This window comes from Rhincodon typus, chromosome 9 (assembly GCF_021869965.1).
Source record: "Rhincodon typus isolate 14 chromosome 9, sRhiTyp1.1, whole genome shotgun sequence".
NCBI classification, from domain to species: Eukaryota; Metazoa; Chordata; class Chondrichthyes; order Orectolobiformes; family Rhincodontidae; genus Rhincodon; species Rhincodon typus.
Genome location: NC_063340.1, coordinates 83285499 through 83306415, shown reverse-complemented (window position 1 = coordinate 83306415; position 20917 = coordinate 83285499). Strand labels below are relative to the sequence as shown.

The window sequence follows — 20917 nt, the reverse complement described above, 5'->3', positions numbered from 1 at the left end:
CTGCAGGCGTGCTTCTGTTGCTGCTGCCACTTTTGAGCCAGTGGAAACAGGAGCCCAGTTTCGGTGATGGTCATTTCAGCAGTCTCACTTCCTGTTTTACAGCGGGTGATGTGAACATCCTCACAGTCACTCACTCAGAGCAATGTGGAGTCAAGTAGCCACCAATGTCCAGATTGAGGGAGTTACCAATGAGGTTTTGTATCGTTCTCTCTGATGAAATAGGGTGTTCGCTATGACCAGGCTATGCTCTAAGCATTTCGTCAGGAGACAAACTTTGTTGGTGGTTACCTTCCCTATGCCTTCTTTGCCAATCATGTTTCTCCAGAGATTTGTGTTCTTCCCAACTCTGACATTCAAATCACCAAGGAGAATCACCCATCTTCCTTTGGGATATGGGACAATGACTGATCAAGGCTGTAGTAGAATTCTTGTCTCGTAGCTCTGCTGCCTCACAGTGCCAGGGACCCGTGTTCTATTCCAGCCTTAGGCGACTGATGTGTAGAGTTTGCACATACTCTCCATGTCTGCATTGCTTACCTCTGGGTCCTCCGGTTTCCTCCTACAGTCCAAACATGTGCTGGCTGGGTGGATTAGCCATGGAAATTGCAGGGTTACAAGGATAGGGTAGGGAGGCTGGGTCTAGGGTAGGATGCTCTTTGGAGGATCAGTGTGGACCTGTTGGGCCAAATAGCCTGTTTCCACACTGTAGGGATTCTGTGATTCTGTCCATTGATTCTTAATGTCCTACATCTGGGATACAGTTAGCCAAAGGATTGTAAGGCATTCATTTATCCCACAGGTAAGTGGTTGTATAGTTTATTTTTTATGGTGAAATCAGCCCCAGGAAGTTGATATTCTTCCTCAGATTTATCTTTCTGGAAGCCTGGAAGAATGTGTATCCAACACCTTGTGCTTTGAGCTAATCTCCTGCCTACTGTGTCTTACTCAGGTAGCAATAACAATGTCATGCCTTTGGAGTTCCTGGAATATGATAGCGTGCCAATTCTGGGTCTGTTGTTGATGTTGCTCCATGAGAGGCCTGATGTTCCAAATTCCAAACCTCATTACAATTGCAAACCGTCTACTACAAAATTCTGGTCAAGCAAACACCCCTATCTGCAAGTTGCTTCCAAGCCACTCCCCATCCTGACTTAGAAATATATCGCCATTCATTCAGTGTCACTGGGTCAAAATCCTGGAATTCCCTCCTTAATGGCATTGTGAGTCTACCTACAGCACATGGACTGCAGCGGTTCAAGAAGGCAGCTCACCATCACCTTCTCAATGGCAACTAGGGATGGACAGTAAATGCTAGCCTAGTCGTGATGTCCATGCCCCTCCATGAGAGAATAAAAAGAAAGTGGCAGAGACAGCTGAGCTGATTGATCCTGGTACACAGATGGGGAGTAACATGCTAACACATTAACAAGCTACTTCCCCTGAACCTCTCCCCCATCTTAGGAGCTCGCAGTCCTGCTTGCTTGTGGGTTTGCATTACAGCAGAAAGGAGGCACTTTATCGATCAGTCATTTAGCCCCAGTAAGATCAGCAAAGTCTCACTGATGTCACAGCAGCAGGCTACATGTTTCACAAAAAGAAAACCCCACCCCACTATGCCAACGCTATCTATTGTTCCTGACATGATGTTAGAAGCTCTGGACTTGTCTCACGCTCCTTCCTGCTGCTCAAACTGCCAACTCTCTCCTCACTGCTCCCAATCGTGAAGCTGCTCTCCCCTCCCCTGCTGCTTTATCTGCACCATGCTTTGTGACTTATATTGATACCCCCCCAAGTCCTCCTCAGCTCATCTAAACTCAAGACGCCTACATAACTAAAGGAATCTATACTCCATAATGATTTTAAGAACCTTAGTCATGGGTCCTCAAAGTGCAACACAAGTCCCAGGTGCCTATATATCAAAGTCTCAATATCAATACTCTGTGAAACCGTCTAAATATTTAATACATTTTTCCTGAGATCAACTCTCATTCCTCTAACATTCAGATAGCATTAGCTTATTCTGTTCAATCTTTCCTCCTTCCTTCTCCAAGATTCTGAAAACCCAACATCCCACCCCACACTTCCCAGCATGCTGGTGGATTGTAAAAGGACTGGTAGTTTTAACTGCGGCCTGGGGTTTAAAATAACCCTCGGTCTGAAATTCAGATACTCCCACACCACACTCCCTTTTGTGAACAAAATCATCGCCTATGCAAAGACTAATTTAAAAGTGAAAGCTTTGTACTTTGTGATTGTTGTAAATGCTTACATCAAATATTCATTTTTAGTAATGTTTCATGTGGCATATTCTTGCTCTGCACATCAATCTTATGTCCCATGTTACACTGTATTAATGGGGAATCCAGATGGTAGCTCATTACAATAGAATATGGCTATGTCAACACTTTATAATAAGAAAATCATATGTCAACTTCTGGTCACCATCTTTTTTCAGAAACACACTTTGGTTCATGCATTGATTTCTTGTGTGCTGTAAATGAATACAGTAATAAACCTTGCTTAAATTGACTTCAGCCTTTGAAAATAGCCTTGCTGCACATATAATTGTGCTCTACACAAGCTGGGAATAGTTGATGATACTTGAATTGGAGGATGTTGCATTTCTCAAGAGTTAAGGATGGCTATTTTACTTTCATTCATCATGTAAACGTGGCGATGCTGAAACCATCGCTTGTAATGCAACTCTTTGTATATTTGCCAAAATCAAATGACCCTGAACATCTTTGACAGCACCTTCCGGTATTCTGCCCTTTACCATCTAGAAGAACAAGGGCAGCAGATAGATGGGAACACCACCACCTGCAAGTTCCCTCCAAGTCACATGCTATCCTGACTTGAAATTATTGGCCCCGGATGGAGGTGAGGGAGGCGGTGTGTGGGCAGGTGTTGCATCTTTTACAGTTACAGGGGAATGTACCGGGCAGGTTGGAGTGGTTGGTGGGGAGTGTGGCGTGAACTATGGAGTGGTGAAGGGAATGGTACTTGCAGAAGGCAGAAACGGATGGGGAGTGAAAGATGTTCCGTCTATTTGGAGTTCTCCAGGGCCCTAAACAGTCCTTCCAAGTGAGACAGATCTTCACCTGCATCTCCTCCAACCTAGTCTCTTGCATCCAGTGCTCCCGATGTGGTCATCTCTATGTCGGTGAGACCTTAATGTAGGCTAGGTGACCGTTTTGCTGAGCATCTCCACCTGTCTCATAACGGCCAACCTAACCTCCCAGTCACTACCCATTTCCACTCCCCGCCCCACTCCCCCTCTGACATGTCTGTCCTCAGCCTCCTCCAGTGTCGCAGCGACTTAGAATGCAAATTTGAGGAACAACACCTTATCTTCTGCTCGGGTACCATACAGCCTGGAGGACCCAACATTGAGTCCCCCAATTTCAAATAACCTTCCCAGCCATCCCCCAGGTCTCCTTCCAGCCCCACCTCCTCCCTTCCATTCCACCTTCTGACCCTCCCTTCCAGCCACCAATCGGATTCATGCCTCCCATTGACCAACCAGGTTGTACTTACTACCAGTGTCCACCTATCACCACGATTCTGCCTCCAACCCTCTCCCATCTCTTTATCTGCAGCTGCCTCTATACCCCACATCCAGTCCTGAAAAGGTAATATCCAAAACGTTGGCTGTCCCTTTCCTCCAGATGCTGCCTGGTCCGCCATGTTCTTCCAGCCTCCTGTTTGTCTACCACATCCTTCTCGTAGTGTGGTGAGCAGAACTGTATGCAATATTTCAAGTGTGGCTGAACTAAAGTTCTATAAAGCTGCAGCATAACTGGCCTATCTTTATACTCAATGCCCCTTCTGATAAAGACAAGCATGCCAAAGGCCTTTTTTTACTACCTTTTCTACCTGAGCTGCCATCTTCAGTGATCTGTGGACCTGAACACCCAGATCCCTCTGCATATCAATACTCCTCAGGGCTCTGCTATTCACAGTATAATTTGTACCTTCCAAAATGCATCACCTCACATTTGTTCAGATTAAACTCCATCTGCCATTTTTCTGCCCTTGCCTCCAACTGATCTATATCCTGCTGTATCCTCTGACAATCCTCCTCCCCATCTGCAACTTCACCAGGCTTTGTATCATCCACAAGCACACTAATTAGACCAGCCACATTTTTCTCCAAATCATTTATGTAGGCCACAAACAGCAGAGGTCCCAGCACTGATCCCAGCGGAACACCACGAGTCACAATCGTCCATTCTGAAAAGCATCCTTCCACTGCTACCCCCTGTCTCCTATGACAAAGCCAGTTCTGTATTCATCTAGCCAGCTCACCCCTGACACCACGTGACTTCACCTTTTGTACCAGTATGCCACAAAGGATATGGTCAAAGGCTTTACTAAAGTCCATGTAGACTTTTCCCTCATCAATCATCTTCCTCACCTCCTCAAAAAACTGAATCAAGTTAGTGAAGCACGACCTCCCCTGTACTAAACCGTGCTGTCTATCGCTGATAAGTCCTTTGCTTCTAAATGCATAGAGATCTTGTCCATGAGAATCTTTTCCAATAATTTCTCTACTACTGACGTAAAGCTCACAGGCTTGTAATTGCCTGGATTATCCTTGCTACCCTTCTTAAACAATGGGACAACACTGACTGCTCTCCTGTCCTCTAGGACCTCACCTGTGGCCAAAGAGGATTCAAAGATGTTTGTCAATGCTCCAGCAATTTGTTCTCTTGCCTCCCTCAATATTCTGGGATAGATCCCATCAGAACCCGTGGACTTATCTGCCTCAATACTTTTTAAGATGCACAACACCTCTTCTTTTTAATAGCAACTTGGCTTAGAATCTCGACACTCCCTTCCCTGAGAGCATCCTCCACCAATTTCTTCTCTTTGGTCAATACCGACACAAAGTATTCATTTAGGACCTCACCTACCTCTTCTGGCTCCACACATAGATTCCGTCCTTTGTCCTTGAGTGGGCTAACCTTTTCCCTGGCTATCCTCTTGTTTTATATATACGTATAAAATGCCTCGGGATTCTCCTTAGTCCTGTTTGCTGATGACATTTCATGACCCTTTTTAGCCCTTCTAATTCCTTGCTTAAGTTCATTCCTACTTTCCAAATATTCCTCCAATTTTACACCTTCACCCGAGGACTGCTGTTATGCCTATCCATGAGTATCTTATAATTCACGGTACTATGGTCACTACTCCTGAAATGCTCCGCCGCTCACCTGGCTGGGCACATTTCATGTGGAGGGCTGCTGTAGGTTGCAATGGGACATCGACAGGATGCAGAGCTGGGCAAAGAAGTGGCAGATGGAATTCAACCCAGAAAAGTGTGAAGTGATTCATTTTGGAAGGTCAAATTTGAATGCAGAATACAGGGTCAATGGCAGGATTCTTGGCTGTGTGGAGGAACAGAGGGATCTTGGGGTCCATATCCATAGATCTCTCAAAGTTGCCACCCAAGATGATAGGGTTGTTAAGAAGGCGTATGGTGAGTTGCCTTTCATCGGCAGGAAATTGAGTTTAAGAGCCACGAAGTTATGCTGCAGCTCTATAAAACTCTGGTTAGACCACACTTAGAATATTGTGTTCAGTTCTGGTCGCTTCATTATAGGAAAGATGTGGAAGCTTTAGAGAGGGTGCACAGGAGATTTACCAGGACGCTGCCTGGACTGGAGGGCAGGTCTTATGAGGAAAGGTTGAGGCAGCTAGGGTTTTTCTCATTGGAGTGAAGAAGGATGAGAGGTGACTTGATAGAGGTGTACAAGATGATGAGAGGCATAGATAGACTGGATAGCCAGAGACTTTTCCCCAGGGCAGAAATGACCATTAAGAGGGAGCATAATTTTAAGGTGATTGGAGGAAGGTATAGGGAAGATGTCAGAGGTAGGTTCTTTACACAGAGAGTGGTGGGTGTGTGGAATGCACTGCTGGCAGTGGTAGTGGAGTCAGATACTTCAGAGACTTTTAAGAGACTCTTGGATAGGCACATGGAGGATAGTAAAATGCAGGGTATGCAGGGTAGTTTGATCTTAGTACGATAATAGGTCAGCACAACATTGTGAGCCGAAGGGCCTATACTGTGCTGTACTGTTCTATGTTCTATATTCTATTTCCCAAAACCAGTATAACCCCTTCCCTGGTTGGACTGTTTACATATTGTTTCAAGAAACCCTCCTGAATAGTCCTTACAAATTCTGCCCCCTCCAAGCCCTTGGAACAAAGTGAGTCCCAGTCAATATAAGGGAAGTTAAAATAACCCACCACAACAACCCTGCTGTTTTTTCACCTTTCCAAAATCTGTCCACATATTCTATCTCTTGCTGGTTGTTGGGAAGCCTACAGTATATCCACAGCTTTGTGATTTGACCATTCCTATTCCTGACTTCTACCCATATTGCCTCGCAGCACAAGTCCTCTGATGCATCCTCCCTTAGTACAGCTGTGAGATACTCCATTACCAGTAATGCAACTCCTCCACCCCTTTTATATCCCTTTCTATCACACCTGAAACATTCTGGGACATTCTGTTGCCAGTACTGTCCCTCTTTCAGCCAAGTCTCCATAATTACAATAATGTCATAAGTTCCAGTTACTAACCAAAGCTCTAAGTTCATCTACCTTGCCTATTATACTTCTCACATTGAAACAGATGCATTTCAGACCACCTCCCCAGCTCTTTTCAGCAGCATTTCCCTGCCTCTTCTTGTTCTTAGTAATGTTTGCCTTAGTTTCTACCTCTTTCTCAATTTCTGCATCTATTGCCCTGCTCCTCTGTTTCCCATTCCTCTGCCACACTAGTTTAAATCCTTTTCAACCACGCTACCAAGTAGACCACCAAGCATGCCTGAAGCTATAGTTTCAGCACCTCTAGATTCACATCCAGGGCTTGATGGTTAAGGCAAGTGCAAACACAACAGTCAAACATGCTGAGTATCAACCTTCTTATCCACACGCCAACGGCCAGCAGTAAGAATGGAAGAGATACCAAGCCAGCCAGGTGATAAAGAACCTTGGAGCCACCACCATCACTATTCATAGTACCAGACTATAACATGGATGTAAAAGTGTAGGTTATCACAGCAACTCTGATGGCCTGAGGGAACAGTGACAGACATATGCCTTATTTCTTGATAGATATTAGCATGTTTATGTCATGCCTATCTAAAAAGTGACGAGGGGAATATGCCTAAGCTTTGATTGTTGAATTTCATGAATTAGAAAACACACTCCCTATTGACATAACCATCTGTTCAGAAACAAAGTCCTGAAGAGCAAGTTGAGTTGAGGCTTGTTTTGGGAGTCTTGTATCACATGTGAACGATGCAACTGATTGACAGTAACCCATGCCTTGATGCTAGGGATTTGGTCTGAGAGAGGACACTGATTTTAGAGTACCTATGCTGCCATTGGATTTGCAGGGTTTTGGAAGCATTGAAGATGATAGTTCTCTAGGGATTTGAGATGTCTGCTGTACACTGTCCATATCTCTGACACATACAGAAGGGTAATTAGCACTACTGAGTTTGGTGTCAGGTTGGAGATTACAACATTTTGCTCCTCAGATGACCAATCACTTACCTGGCACACTAGAAGTAATGTTGAATTTCATTGTTGATTTCTACCTTTGCTGAAAGATGGCTACCAAGCAGTGAGAATTGATTCACATTGTCTACAGGCATGGTCTAGATTGTTGAGGGGCAGCATTACGTGATGGGAGCAAGCTGGTAGAGGACTCTTGTCTTCCAGAAGTCCATTCTCTCATATGGTTCTGTGAATGCATCAGCAATGGTTTGGAGTTTGGCCTACAAGTGTTGCGCATACAAAAACCTCATTATCATCGTGCAATTTGATGAAAGAAGTTGGGATTACCTTGGTTTCAGACATGAAGTGAAGCAGGTTGAACAGTTTCCCATAGGTCCTGTAGAGAGGCTCCACTCTAGCAGGAAGTCTCATGGATATAGTGGAATATTGTGGTGAGGAAGATGGAGAAAAGCACTGATGCAATGACACAGCCTTGTTTGGCCCTAGTCTGCACACATATTTTTCCTGTGGTGGAGCTGATGTTGTGGATCATGGCTTACATGCTGTTGTGCAGTAGGCAGAGAATATTGGCAAATTGCTGCAAGCAAATTTGAGAAAAATATCCTTTAATCCATTTCAGATGACAGAATTGAAAGTCTTTGTGAGGCCAAAGAAGGCCATGTATTGAGATTTCTGCTGTTGTTTGCACTTTTCTTTGGCTTGCCCTGCTGTAATAATTGTATGCTTCTACTGTGATAGTTACACTGTAAACACAACAGAAAGATTCCATAGAGCCGCAGAAAAGTTACAGCATAGAAGGAGCCCATTCATCTCATGTCTAGGCCAGCAGAATAAACCAGCTGTCTATTCTAATTCCACCTACCAGCACCTGGTTTGTTGTCTCGCAGGTTGTGGCATTTTAGGTATATATTCAGGCTTCTTTTGAATGAGTTAAGGGTTTCTGCTTCAACTACCAAACCAGGCAGTGAATTCTAGCCACCCACTACCCTCTGGGTGAAAAAGTGTTTCACTGTGTCCCCCTAATCTTTCTACCAGGCACCTAAATCTGTGCACCCTGGTAACTGACCCCTCCACTATGAGAAATAGATCTTCTCTGCCCATTTTATCCAAGCTCTTCATTAGTTTCTACACCTCAATTAGGGCATGCCTCAGCCTCCTCTGTTGTAAGGAAAACAACCCCGGCCTCTCAAGTCTTTCCTCATACCTGCAATTTTCAAATTCTGGTGGCACTATTGTGAATCTCCTCTGTACTCTCTCTACAGCGATTATGTTCTTCCTATAATGTGGTGACCAGATCTGTACTCAGAACTCCAGCTGTGGCCTTCCAAGCACCTTATATAGCTCCAGCATTCCCTCCAGTCTCCTAGCGTGTCAGTGACAGTACAAAGCCAGGAGATTTCCCCCAGGTATGTGTATAAGTGATGCTGTAAAACAAGCAGGGAGATTCTCCAAGGCTCTGTGTGTTCAAGGCACTTTAATCACAGCAGAAGATTCTCTCTCTTGTCATTTCTGGGGAAATGGTAAACCTAGTTTCTGAGCAGTTTCATTAAAATTAGAGAATGTATGAAGTCCTCCCACTAAATGTTATTAACATATATGCACCAGTGAGCAGACTTCGAAGTCAGCTAGGCGAAGGGGAGGGCAACCTGGTATCCAGCAGTGTATGATAAAGTTCAATTTAATATGGGAGTGAAAAATAGGAATCTGATACCCTTTTCATTTCCAACTTCAAAATTAGATAGCAGAATGGAAACACATTCTTTTCAAATGATGCTAACGACATCTGTAATACCGGTGTTATATGAATGTGAGTTCAATTCTCTGAGGTGTACTTTCTTCCTTGGCACTGGAAATGGGAAAATAAATACCATGCAATAAATCTTCATTTCTTCAAAAAAATGTGGAGCATTGTTTTGGTAGTCTGAGATATGCAGCGGAAAGTCTACTTTTGATTGACTGAGACAGCAAGTATCTTAGATCATGAAGCTTTTTTTCTTTTGGGTAGAGTTCTTGATCAAACAAAAACACATAAATTGACAAACAAAAATGCTGTAATTCAAAACAGGGTCCCAGGAGGGGGAGAAAAGTAAAACCAGTAACCATCAAACCGATATCAACTCAAAGTTCAGTGCTGGAAGTTTATATGGGGTTTGAGGGAATAAAACTGACTTCTGCTCATTGGATTCACCCCAAACCTAAGGAAGCTGCTTCAATTTTCTGCGATTCTGGTACAGTGACACACTCCAGTGAATTGGACAGTGTGGCCGTAACAACAGAAACTGCTGAGATGCTGAAAATCTGAAGTAAAAAACAGAAAGTACACCACAGGCCTGTTGGGACTCAAAAAAATAAAAGAAACAGATTGATGCTGTGTTAGAATTGTGGTGAATGATTTCTATTCAAGACTTCAACCTCTCCTTTCTCCCATCGGATACCAGCATCTTTCCAGTAATTTCTGTTTCATGATTTAATTGAAACAAATTTGTGGGATGTAGGCATTACTGACTGAGCCAGCATTTCTTGTCCATTCCTGATTGCTCTCAAGAAGTGGTGAGCTGTCTTCCTGAAACACTGAAGCCTATGGGGTGTAGCCAACCCCCAGTGCTGTTTGAAGGGTGAATACAGGTGAAAGAGGTGAGGAGGGAAACTTTCCTGAAGATTTGGCTTTTAAACACAGCAGAGTAGGCGATGATTTCAATGGAGTGGACTGTCAGGCAATTTTTTTTTGGATATATTAATCCAAGACCCAGGGGTCAATAGGAGAATGGATAGCAACAGATGTGCATCAGCACACCTGACAGCTTCTGTACCAGTGACTTGAATCGAATGTGTTTAGGTTTATTGTGTACCCTTCCACATTGGAATGAAACATCCTGTAAATCATGAAGTACTCATCTTGGCCTGATATCAGTCATTTCACCTTTTTTTTCAGCTTCCTTGCACATCAGGTACAGAATGAGACAATTCAGCCTCTTGAGTCCACTCTGCTATTCGGTTAGATTATGGCTGATCTGTATCTTAACTCCACTTACCCACCTTGATTCTGCAACTCTTAATTCCCTTGTCAAACAAAAATATGCCAATCCTGCAGCTTTGTAATTTTCAGCTGAACCCCTGGCTCTCAAGAGCAATTTTTTCTGGGGAACAGCAGGGGTGAAGGGAGGAGTGTGGGATCCTCCAAAGGTCCACTATTCTTTCTGTTAAGAAATCCTTCCTGGCATTTTCCTGCGTGGACTACTTTGATTTCATCAATGTAACAATACTTTTTACCAAGAATTAACTTCAGTACAAATCACTTTGAAATCTTCCAATTTGTAAACTCCAAGTCTGATCCGGAATAAAACACAGAGTTTGGTTTGATTCTGCAGCTGCAACACACTGTCCACATACTTTATGTATAATATTTTAACTTTCTTGCTTGTCATTTACCTCTGTCACTGCCAATATGGTACATCTGCATGTGGTTCTTCTTTCTCACTTTTAACTTGTATTTATCCTTTTCACCAATACAGATTATTAAATGCACAAAAATTACACACAGCCTTGCCATTGTGCTTAATCCCATAAACAATTTAACAAATTAACAAATGATCCCTGTCTCTCAGGATCTAAGCTGCAGGTGGGCTTTCCAACAGGCTGAATAAGACAAAGCAGAAAACAATATTAAACAATGAAAGGGAATCTAAGCCTGACCGTTTGAGAATCTGTGTTCAGTTTTTTAAAAAGGACCATCAGAAAATTAAATAACTGGTATCTGAATAAAGGATGATGAAACTATTCAATCATTATTAAAGTCACAACTTCAAGAATGGAAAGCTCCCATCCTTACTTGGTCTTCCCTACAAGTAGCTCCAGTTCCCCACCAACCTACTGTCCTCTGAAGTGGCCAATCAAGCTAAGTGCTTTTGTCATTCTTTATTATTCTTGGCAGAATTAGGGGTCTGGGGCAATAAACGCTGGTTTTATCCATACACTGACAACGATTTCTAAACAGTGCAAGTAGATAGGAGGGAGTTGAAGATGCAGTACTTATTAAGGATGGCATTGCATATCATAGAAGTATAGGTCAAGTAACTTTGAAGATCTGAATTCCAGAGCTGTTCCAACTCCACTCCGTGCTTTGTTTTGTTATTTTACACAGTGGGCGCAGGATGGTTCAATTATGTGAAATGGGGTGTGATATTGGTGAACAAAACTGATTGTGACCTAGATCATTGTTCTCTTTCACTATAATGGATAAATGTCCACATGCGGCTGTGACAAGATGGCCCATGAAAATTCAGCTGGTACTGTCTTATCTGGGGGATGTGTGAACAGCTCAAAATATCGCACGTACCATCTGTAAATCTCCATAACGATTTCAATCTTACTATCTGCTCTAATGGATCCTTTGTTCCTCACATATAATTTTCAGTTCGTGTATTCTACCTTGCGTAGTAGATGAGCTAACAAACTTTTGAATTTCAATGACCTAGAATGCCAACTGGAATATGAAGGCCCTGATTCCATTTATGTCCCTTTTTGAATGCAGACATTTAGTTGTCTTAATTGTTAATCACCTTCTGACAAAATCACTCATTTCAAACTAGCAGATCAAGATCTAATTTTAAGGCAGCTAATTACAGAGAATATTTGTTAAATGAATGTGTGAGGATGAAAAGTTCTATTTTACTCTGCAAAGATAAGGAACATTATTTTACTGAACTGCCATTGGTTTCTAGGAACCATTTAGTGGAGGAATTTGTAATTATACTCAATGTGTTTGTTTCTAAATTCAGGTCTTCATTAAGTTAACAAAGTCTTTCCGAAACAGTGATCTGTTTAGGTCAGCAAAGACAGCCTGAAAAATTGCCTAATGGATTTACAGTGCTTCCCTTTCAAATGATAAAGTCACAGATAAGTTCTTCATTTTCAGCCAGTAAAACACAAACAGTTCTAACCACGCACTCTTCACTTTAATGGTCTGACACAGAGTTGAAGCTTGTGACACAACTGTTCTGGCTCAGAATTACTTTCATCATCTTCGCTGAATAACATCCATTCATCTCCAAGTATCCTGCTAATCTGTTTCCCGCAAGCCCTTTATCCCAGAGACATTGAGAAAATACCACGTATGTCACTTCCTTCATCATGAGCCTCAGATCTCAACCCATTTCCCAATTTGTGACACTTATCATTTGGTTTCCAGTCACAGTTCTTGGTTTCTGATATGATTTATTCGTGCTACATTCAGGTTATGATGTATTACTGTGCCTTCAGGATCCTCTGCCGCTATGGAACAAACAGTTGGAGCTTGCCGTCCAAGGTGGCTGTGGTGAGCTGCAACATTAAAAACAAAAGGGACATGGCACATTATAAACTGAATAAATCATCGGTTCTCCTGCACTATTACTGTCCCTTCTTTCTATCACCTGATGTTTCGACATTATTCCATTGCTGACACTGTAATTCTTCTACTATTAATGGAATTGAAAACCTGTTAATTTTGAATGTTTAAGGGCATGTACAAAATATTCATAGGTTAACATTGATCCAGTGCAATTTGCTTCAAAAATTCGCCTAAAATTATTAAACAAAATTATTCATCAACAATTATATTCAAGGCTGAGATGATCACATTTTAATCTGTAAGGGAATCAAGGTTTTGGGGAAAGGCAGGAAGGTGGAATTGATGATTATCAGATCAGCCATGATCTCATCGAATGGCAGAGATGACTCAATGGGCAAGTGGCCTACTTCTGCTCCTAAGCCTATGGTCTTAGACTTGAATTGCTAAGCACTTATTCACATGGTATAATCAATTCTTTGTTACATGAATTCAAAGGGACCTTTGAAGGGCTAAACATATAATGTACCACAGAAAGCACAATACTTTGGTTCAAACCAGGCATGAGTGCTGTTGTTTGAACTTGCTTCGGGATTTGAACTCAGATTGGCATTCATCCCTTTGTGAGATACTTCAAATGCTCAGGGAGTTTTAAAAGAATTCTTCAGCAGTGACTGTCAATTTAAGCAGATGGGGGAGGAAAGAGGTTGAGTCCTAAGACTGCGTTATCCTGTTGTAAGTTATCTGCAAAATTCATTTTCCATTCCAGTGGTTAGATTATTTGTTTTTATTAAATATATGTCACTCCACTGTTTTAACTGAGTTCAAGTCCCAAACTAACCTAGAGCTATTACTCATTTGCAAACTGCCATAAAAACTGGCATGTCAAGCCAGTCTGGATGCCTCTGTCCCTGGACAAAGTCACAGTGTATCATTCCTCCAATATATACATCAAAAATTGTGTCATATACAACATTACAAGATTAAAGGAGGTCCATCTAAGAAAACTCTTAGTGTTCTATTGATATGCCTTAAATGAATCCAGGATTTTCAACTCAGCTACACCACTGTCCATCAATTTCATACACTTATTATCTTTCTTAGGGTTTATATTCTATTAGGCAGGATGAAAGAATGAAAGCAACATTCAGAATTTGGGGTTTACATTCAATTGAATTGATTGAGGTCTGATAATGAATGATCCAAATTGGCAAATGCGATTCTCTTTGCTATCCTACGAGGCATTTCCCTAGTGACATGGTATTGTACTGTGGCTTCTCCCTCTGTGAAAGTGGGAAATGCTAACTGGTTGCAGGATTTCTATGGGAGCTGCTGAAGAATTATATGGTCCTATCTACTCTAACCCCAAGACAACATTGGCGTTACAATCAGCACAAAGTAAACTGGAATGATATACCAGCCTCCTCCAGGAAAGCCCTATCTCGGGCCAGGGTCTCTGTCCATTACTTGGTCAGCAGTGGATGAGTTCACTTACCTCAGCAGCACACTTTCTCTAGCTGTTTACATTGATGACAAAATACAGACAAGAATTGCCAAAACAAAAGCTGCCTTTGGGAGATTTTGAGTTTCAGTCTGAGAAGGAAGAGGAGTAAGTCAGTGTACCAAACTGAAAGTTTATGGAACAATAGTCCTGCCCACTCTGCTCAATGAATGGACTATATCTGCAACATGCCAAGAAGTGTAACCATTTTCCCGTCAGTTGCCTTCCGAAGCTGCTGTAGATCAGATGACAGAAGTAAATAACAGTCACTGAGATGCTGACCAAATTAGGCCTGCTAGGTGTCCACACCGTATTGAGACAATCACAACTGAGTCAATCTAGTCATGTAGGCAGAATGTCTAGGATTCACTTATGAAACAGATCATCTGTGGAGACCTTGACTTTGCAATGCGCTCTTATGAGGGTCAAAGGACACCTGAAAGCACCACATAGGAGTTTGATCTTGACTTCAAGTCCTTGGAGAAGGTTGCCCAGGATCCCTGCACAACCAACTAAGAAACAGTGCCGCCTCCTTTGGAAACAAATGCATATGAGAGGCAGAAAGAAATCCAAGGAAAGGAAATCCAGAGCCAGTAACATGTCCTAAAGCTCAATCATTTGTAGTATCCAGATCTATTTGCAGCTGAATCTTCTGCTGTGCATTTTGGCCTTAGTAGTCATGTATGAATCCACCAAATACTCACCAAATGTGTGGTCACTTTTGCCTTGAGGGAGGAACAAGAAAAGGATGTGTAGGACCACTGCTAATCACAGGCCTCTACCATTGCTGATTTCAGGTTTACTTCCCGCTTCTAGTTGGTGGGGAGTCAGCTGTAAGGGTACCGAGCTATGCTGCCTGCTGGCCAGGTTGTCCTTCCAGGGTGGAAACAGATCGGACAAATACTATTAAGTTCTGCACAACTTCCACATCCCTGGTCTTGCTGTGTTGTTTAGTTGCACTATCCTGGAAATATCAGGGTTTTGTTCAGTAAGAAATGCTGTGGAGTCATTTGTCTCTAGTTCACTAAAACATAATGGCATAACAGCATGTCAAAGGCTAAGGGTACGTGTCTGCATGCTTCGATAATGGTGCACATACTGTATTATGCTGGAATATGGCTGCAGCAAATGTGTAAGCTTCATTAATGTTGGTAGTCATTTAGGCCTTGTGCTGATTTTCCAGCTTCTGGCAAAAGATTTGCCTGCATTCCTCACCTCAGCCACATTAATCTGGAGTCTGGAGATCTGGCGTGCTCAAGCAGGCACCTGAAAGGGAGATTATCATTTGGGGTGCAACTAATGAAATTTGCATTCCCTGCTTATGCAATTACGGTTTAAAATATTTCATTGTGGGCTTTATTTGGTTTTGTTGGCAAGCCTGGAAAGGAAACCTAGCCCATTTCTTTCCAACAGTATTACTGTTTCTATTTGAGCTCCAACCCAACAATTTTACGTTGAAGAATAACTTTGGTACTAAGAAGCTGCATATTTTCTCCAGGAGAGTAACTCATAAACTGCAGCCAAATTTGCTCCCATTTTATTGATGCCAAGTTATGTCCAAGTATCTTTCCAATGTCAATTATTCAAAAATAAAGTAGGTACATATAAGTGTCAACAATTTGCATCCAAAGAAGCACCAAATCTAGGGCAGTACATTTTTTTTTGAGTCTTAAAATTAAAGTTTCAATTCACTCAAATGTCAGCCTTGCACATCAACCACACGGACTCTTGAGCCTGTATTATGGAAGCTGGACAATGCTTAACATGACTTATGCAAAGTCCTAGAAATGCATCAAAAGGAATAGAAAATGTAGGGGATCCTCAGTCCGAACGAATTAAGAAAAATACAATGAATATAATGAATAAGCGAGAAAATGACATCCTGCTGCATTTTTTGGCGGTGTTCAGAGAAGCTCCATTCTCCCACTCTAACATTCCCTCAGCACTGCAAATTGGCACATTTGAGATTTGGGATGTGGCTAAGGTTGTTGTAGGGATTAATTTGGATGTAGCACTTTAGGGAATGGTAGGAGTAGATTGAGGAGACTTAAGGTATATTGCAACTCATGATTAAGTCCTTGAATTCGGATGTCTTCGGGCACAAAGGCAGAGGAAACTTGGTCTTGCTATGTTAGGATTCAAAGCATATTTTACATTTCTTTTAGTCAGACAGCACCAGGTTATAGTTCAACTGGTTTATTTGAATCCGCAAGCTTTCAGAGCGTTGCCCCTTCATCAGGTGAAGTGAAAGAGAGGCACACGGTCACAGAATTAATAGGCAGCGAGATCAATGGTCAGAAAGATCAAAAGATCATACAAATGGTATGACTGGAATGTTGTCAGGCCAAAAAATAGGTCAACACTCCAGTCATACCATTTGTATGATCTTTTGATCTCTCTGACCATTGATCTCTCTGCCTATTAATTCTGCGACTGTGTGCCTCTCTTTCATTTCACCCGATGAAGGGGCAACTCTGTGAAAGCTTGTGATTTCAAATAAACCTGTTGGACTATAACCTGGTGCTGTCTGATTTCTGACCTTGTCTACCCCAGTCTAACACCGGCACCTCCACAACATTTCTTTTAAGCAGACTCCATCTTTAGTGTCAGTAAATGTGTCAGTAAAGTATATCCACTAAAATGCTCTAAACTGTTCACTACAAACACACACAAAGGATAAGATTGGTATAATGTACAGTAAATTCATATTAATCACAGCTAAGTAAGTAAAACTGACTTCAGCTTTAATATACATCTGAAATCCATTCACGAATTTCTTGGTTATTAGATGCCATTGGTTACAAAACTGTCTCAATTCATTTCCATACTAACCACATGGAATGCTGTTTAGACTCACTTTTGGTCAATAACTGGCACGATGCCTCTATTACCTGTCCATTCCAATGATGCAAAATGAAACTGCACTCATGTTGATGTTTTTATTGCATTTACATTGTCTGGTTGAAATATCCTGCAACAGTGGCCTCTTTATTGTAGAGAAATGCAGAAATGTTCTAAACGCCCAACTGAGCAGATGGCTTCTGTCATGAGCCCAGAATTGGCTCCAATCGTGTCGAACTGATGCCCAAACTGGTTATGTCTCAGACCAAAGTCAAAAGATGAAAGCAGACGAGTTTGAAAACACATTGTATATATGGAAATATGTGACATTCCTAAGGCATCCAATTCAGCTTCATATTTCCTGAACTGGTTTATAATAGCTGCTTGTTTCGTTTCACACTGGTTATACCAATGACAGTAAACTCATAAAATATGTGAAACAGTATCTTATAAAGACTTTAATTAAATCCTGTGAATGAGTTAAAAAAACATTAGGTTCATGAAATCAAGGGGAATATGGCGCTATTGATAAAGAGATGACTGGATGACTGGAACCAAAGAACAGGGTAAAAGGAAGCATCCTAGATCGAAAAAAGCTGTTTTTACTGGTATTCCCTAGAAGTTTATCCTTTGAGTTATTCTTATTTATCATATAAACTAAAATCTGAATTTAAATTCATCCGACCATCAGTCATTAGAGATTAATCACATGTGCTTTAAGAACCCAGAATCAGGGAAGCTGTACGACTTTAGCAATGATTTTCGCAAATTGGGAAAGGTAAATGGTAATAAAGATTCTGAAATATTTCAGGAAGACATAGATTAGTCCACAGAATGGGCAGACAGGTGCAGATGTTGAAAACTTTCAATCCTAACTTTAAGAACTTAAATACAGTGAGGAAGCAGAGGGACCTTGGGGTGATGCATCATTAAAATGGGCAGGTCTCTGTTGCATGCTGCTTATTTGTCACTTTGTCAATCAATGTGGCCTGCAAAACACTGTAAACCTCTTCTGGAGCATGTAGCCTTAGTCTTTGATATTAGTCTTAGTCTTTGACATGCTCTGCTAAGATGGCTTTACGTTTGTGTCTCTACCAGACATAATTCCAGATCTTCAATGTTGCTGCAGCATTGGGTTCTCTGCTTAATTTGTCCTCTCAGGGTGAGCATCATAGAGTCTCAACTTTACTTTTGATGGCATCATCTTTGGATTGCCATCTGATATAACTTCACACAAGTCTGCAAAGTTCATAATGCTGCAGGAAGTACCAGTGTGTATCTGGCATTACATATTAATTTGATGCTCTTGTTCTGCTGTCTTCTTTCCAACAGTTATAAACCCCATTTTTCTCCTTTAGATTTGACATTGCCAACTTACTCTGAAGTGTAGACTGGCTTGTCTGAAGCTTTGACCAACATCTCTCTAGTAAGTTTCTCTACAGATCTTAAAGGCTTGTGTGTCTGCTTCCTAGTTAAGCACTTGCACATAAAATGGTTTAACTTCTTGCAGTTATGATGATGTTTTCCCATACTAGACATGCTTTTTTTTAATGTGATGACTTCCACGATATTTGCAACTTGTCCTTCAGCCTTGATCTTTCTGTTGGCACTTTTGTGGATACTTTTTTCTCCCCATATTGTTCTGCTTGAAAAGTCTAGTTTGCTTTTTGACATAGTATGTGGATCTGAGCTACTTCACCACATTGCATTTTCCTTAAATGCTTAATTCACGTGTAGATCTATACACTTTTTTTCCTGTAGAACCTCGAAGTAGTGCCCAGAATATCCATATCTATATCTAACATAGTTCCATGAGGACATTTTGCAGTTGCCACCTTTCAAGACCTTTTCATTCTGTCTGGCCTTTTCTCTTAACACAATCCTTATTACTACAGGCTAGCCTCATTGCTCTATCCTGCACCATTCAATGCTTGAATGCTTCTTTTATGTCTCACAGACCAAATAACATATGTAGTTATCTGATCAGGCCATTGTACAGTAGTATCATCTTTTAACACAGACAGCTTCTGTAACTTTCCTTCCAAGCCACGTATCTCAGTCCTATTCTGTAAATAAAAGCCTAATATCCCAATTGATGTTGGCCAGACCCTGTATCCCTGATAAAGACTCTCATAATTATTTGTTATTTAGGGTCAACATGGCCTTTGGCAAGCAATGTTTTCTTGTGGTTACATATACTGATAGCTGCTATTTGTTTAAAGTGTTTAGTCTGATGGCTTCAGCAGTTGCAAGGAGTTAGTTTCATGACCATTTCATTCTCCTGGATTTTTGACCAGAATGACCTTCTGTTTTTTTTGAGATCAGGCTTTCCATCATCTAGTTAAGTGGTTATATGCTTATTATTAGCTAATATAAGGGTCAGTTAATGAGTTTCTCGATTTTAAACATCTCTTTTCCACTTAACTGTAACTGATAAGATCTGTATAATGCAGTGATAAGGTGAAACGAGTCACACATAACTACCTTCATTGTTTTTCAATTTCATTCTTCAAACTTTATCCTTTCTTTATTCTATTCATCACCTGTTCTTACGTTGCAGACCAGAGACTACTGTCAAAAATGTGTAAGTGGTAGTTGGGTGTTATGCAAAGTCAGGACTGGTTTTGATTGTTAGACCTTCCACAATTGAACAAGTTGCATATGCTCACTGCACGAACATAAGAAAAGAGTAGGTCATTCAGCTCCTCAAACCTGTTCTGCCATTCAATTAGATCATGACTCATCTGCACCTTAATTCCATCTATGTACCTTTATTGATAATCCTTAACAGCCTTGCCTAAAATAAAACTATCAATGTCTGTGTTAAAATGTCCAAAGAATCCACAGCCTGAACAGCTGTTTTTGTGGAATTGAGTTCCAGATTTCTTTTATGTGAAGAAGTGCTTCTTTACATCATTCTGAATGACACAACTTTTAAAGCTATGCTTCCCTTTTTGGATGCCCCACACCAGAGGAATTAGTCCCTCTCTATCTACTCAACAACATTTTTTCTTCACTGTAAAAACCTCAATTAGTTTGGCCTTTAATCTTCTATACTCAAGGGACTACAAGCGTAGTCTTTGTAAATAATCTTCGTAATTTCACACTTCTGGTCCTGGCATTGTTCTGTGCACTAACCTCACACTTAAAGTCTAGTTACTTGGTTCTTAGAAGCTGTGGAGTAGTGAACCAAGAAGAGTTTGTGCAGTATGTTCAGGGCAGGGAAGATGAAAATCGTAGTTGAACAAGAACCATATGTCCAGGGTGTAAAGCTGGATGAACACAGCAGGCCAGGCAGCATCAGAGGAGCAGGAAAACTGACGTTTTGGGTCTGGACCCTTCTTCAGAAATGGGGAAGGGGAAGGGGATTCTGAAATAAATAGAGAGGGGGGAGGCGATGATGGAAGGTGGATAAAGGAACAGATAGGTGGAGAGAAGACGGACAGGTCAAGGAGGCAGAGATGGAGTCAGTAAAGGTGAGTGTAGGCAGGGAGTTGGGATGGGGGTTGGTCAGTTGAGGGAAGATGGACAGGTCAAGGAGGTGGGGATGAGGCTAGTAGGTAGGAAGTGGGGGTGGGGGCGTTGGTCAGTGAGGTGGGAGGAGTGGATAGGGGGGAGAAAAGACGGACAGGTCAAGGAGGGGGGGACGAGCTGGGCTGGTCTTGGGATGAGGTTGGGGGTGGGGAGATTTTGAAGCTTGTGAAGTCTACACC

General features: G+C 41.7%; 1 long non-coding RNA gene across 1 annotated transcript in view; it reads right to left on the bottom strand.

Annotated features, from left to right (window-relative positions):
- Positions 1-12472: 12472 nt before the first annotated feature.
- Positions 12473-20917, bottom strand: part of LOC125484017 — a 97156-nt gene continuing 88711 nt past the window's right edge. Inside the window, exon 2 of the long non-coding RNA XR_007262884.1 lies at positions 12473-12855. This is a non-coding gene — a long non-coding RNA (uncharacterized LOC125484017). The remainder of the gene's footprint in view (positions 12856-20917) is intronic.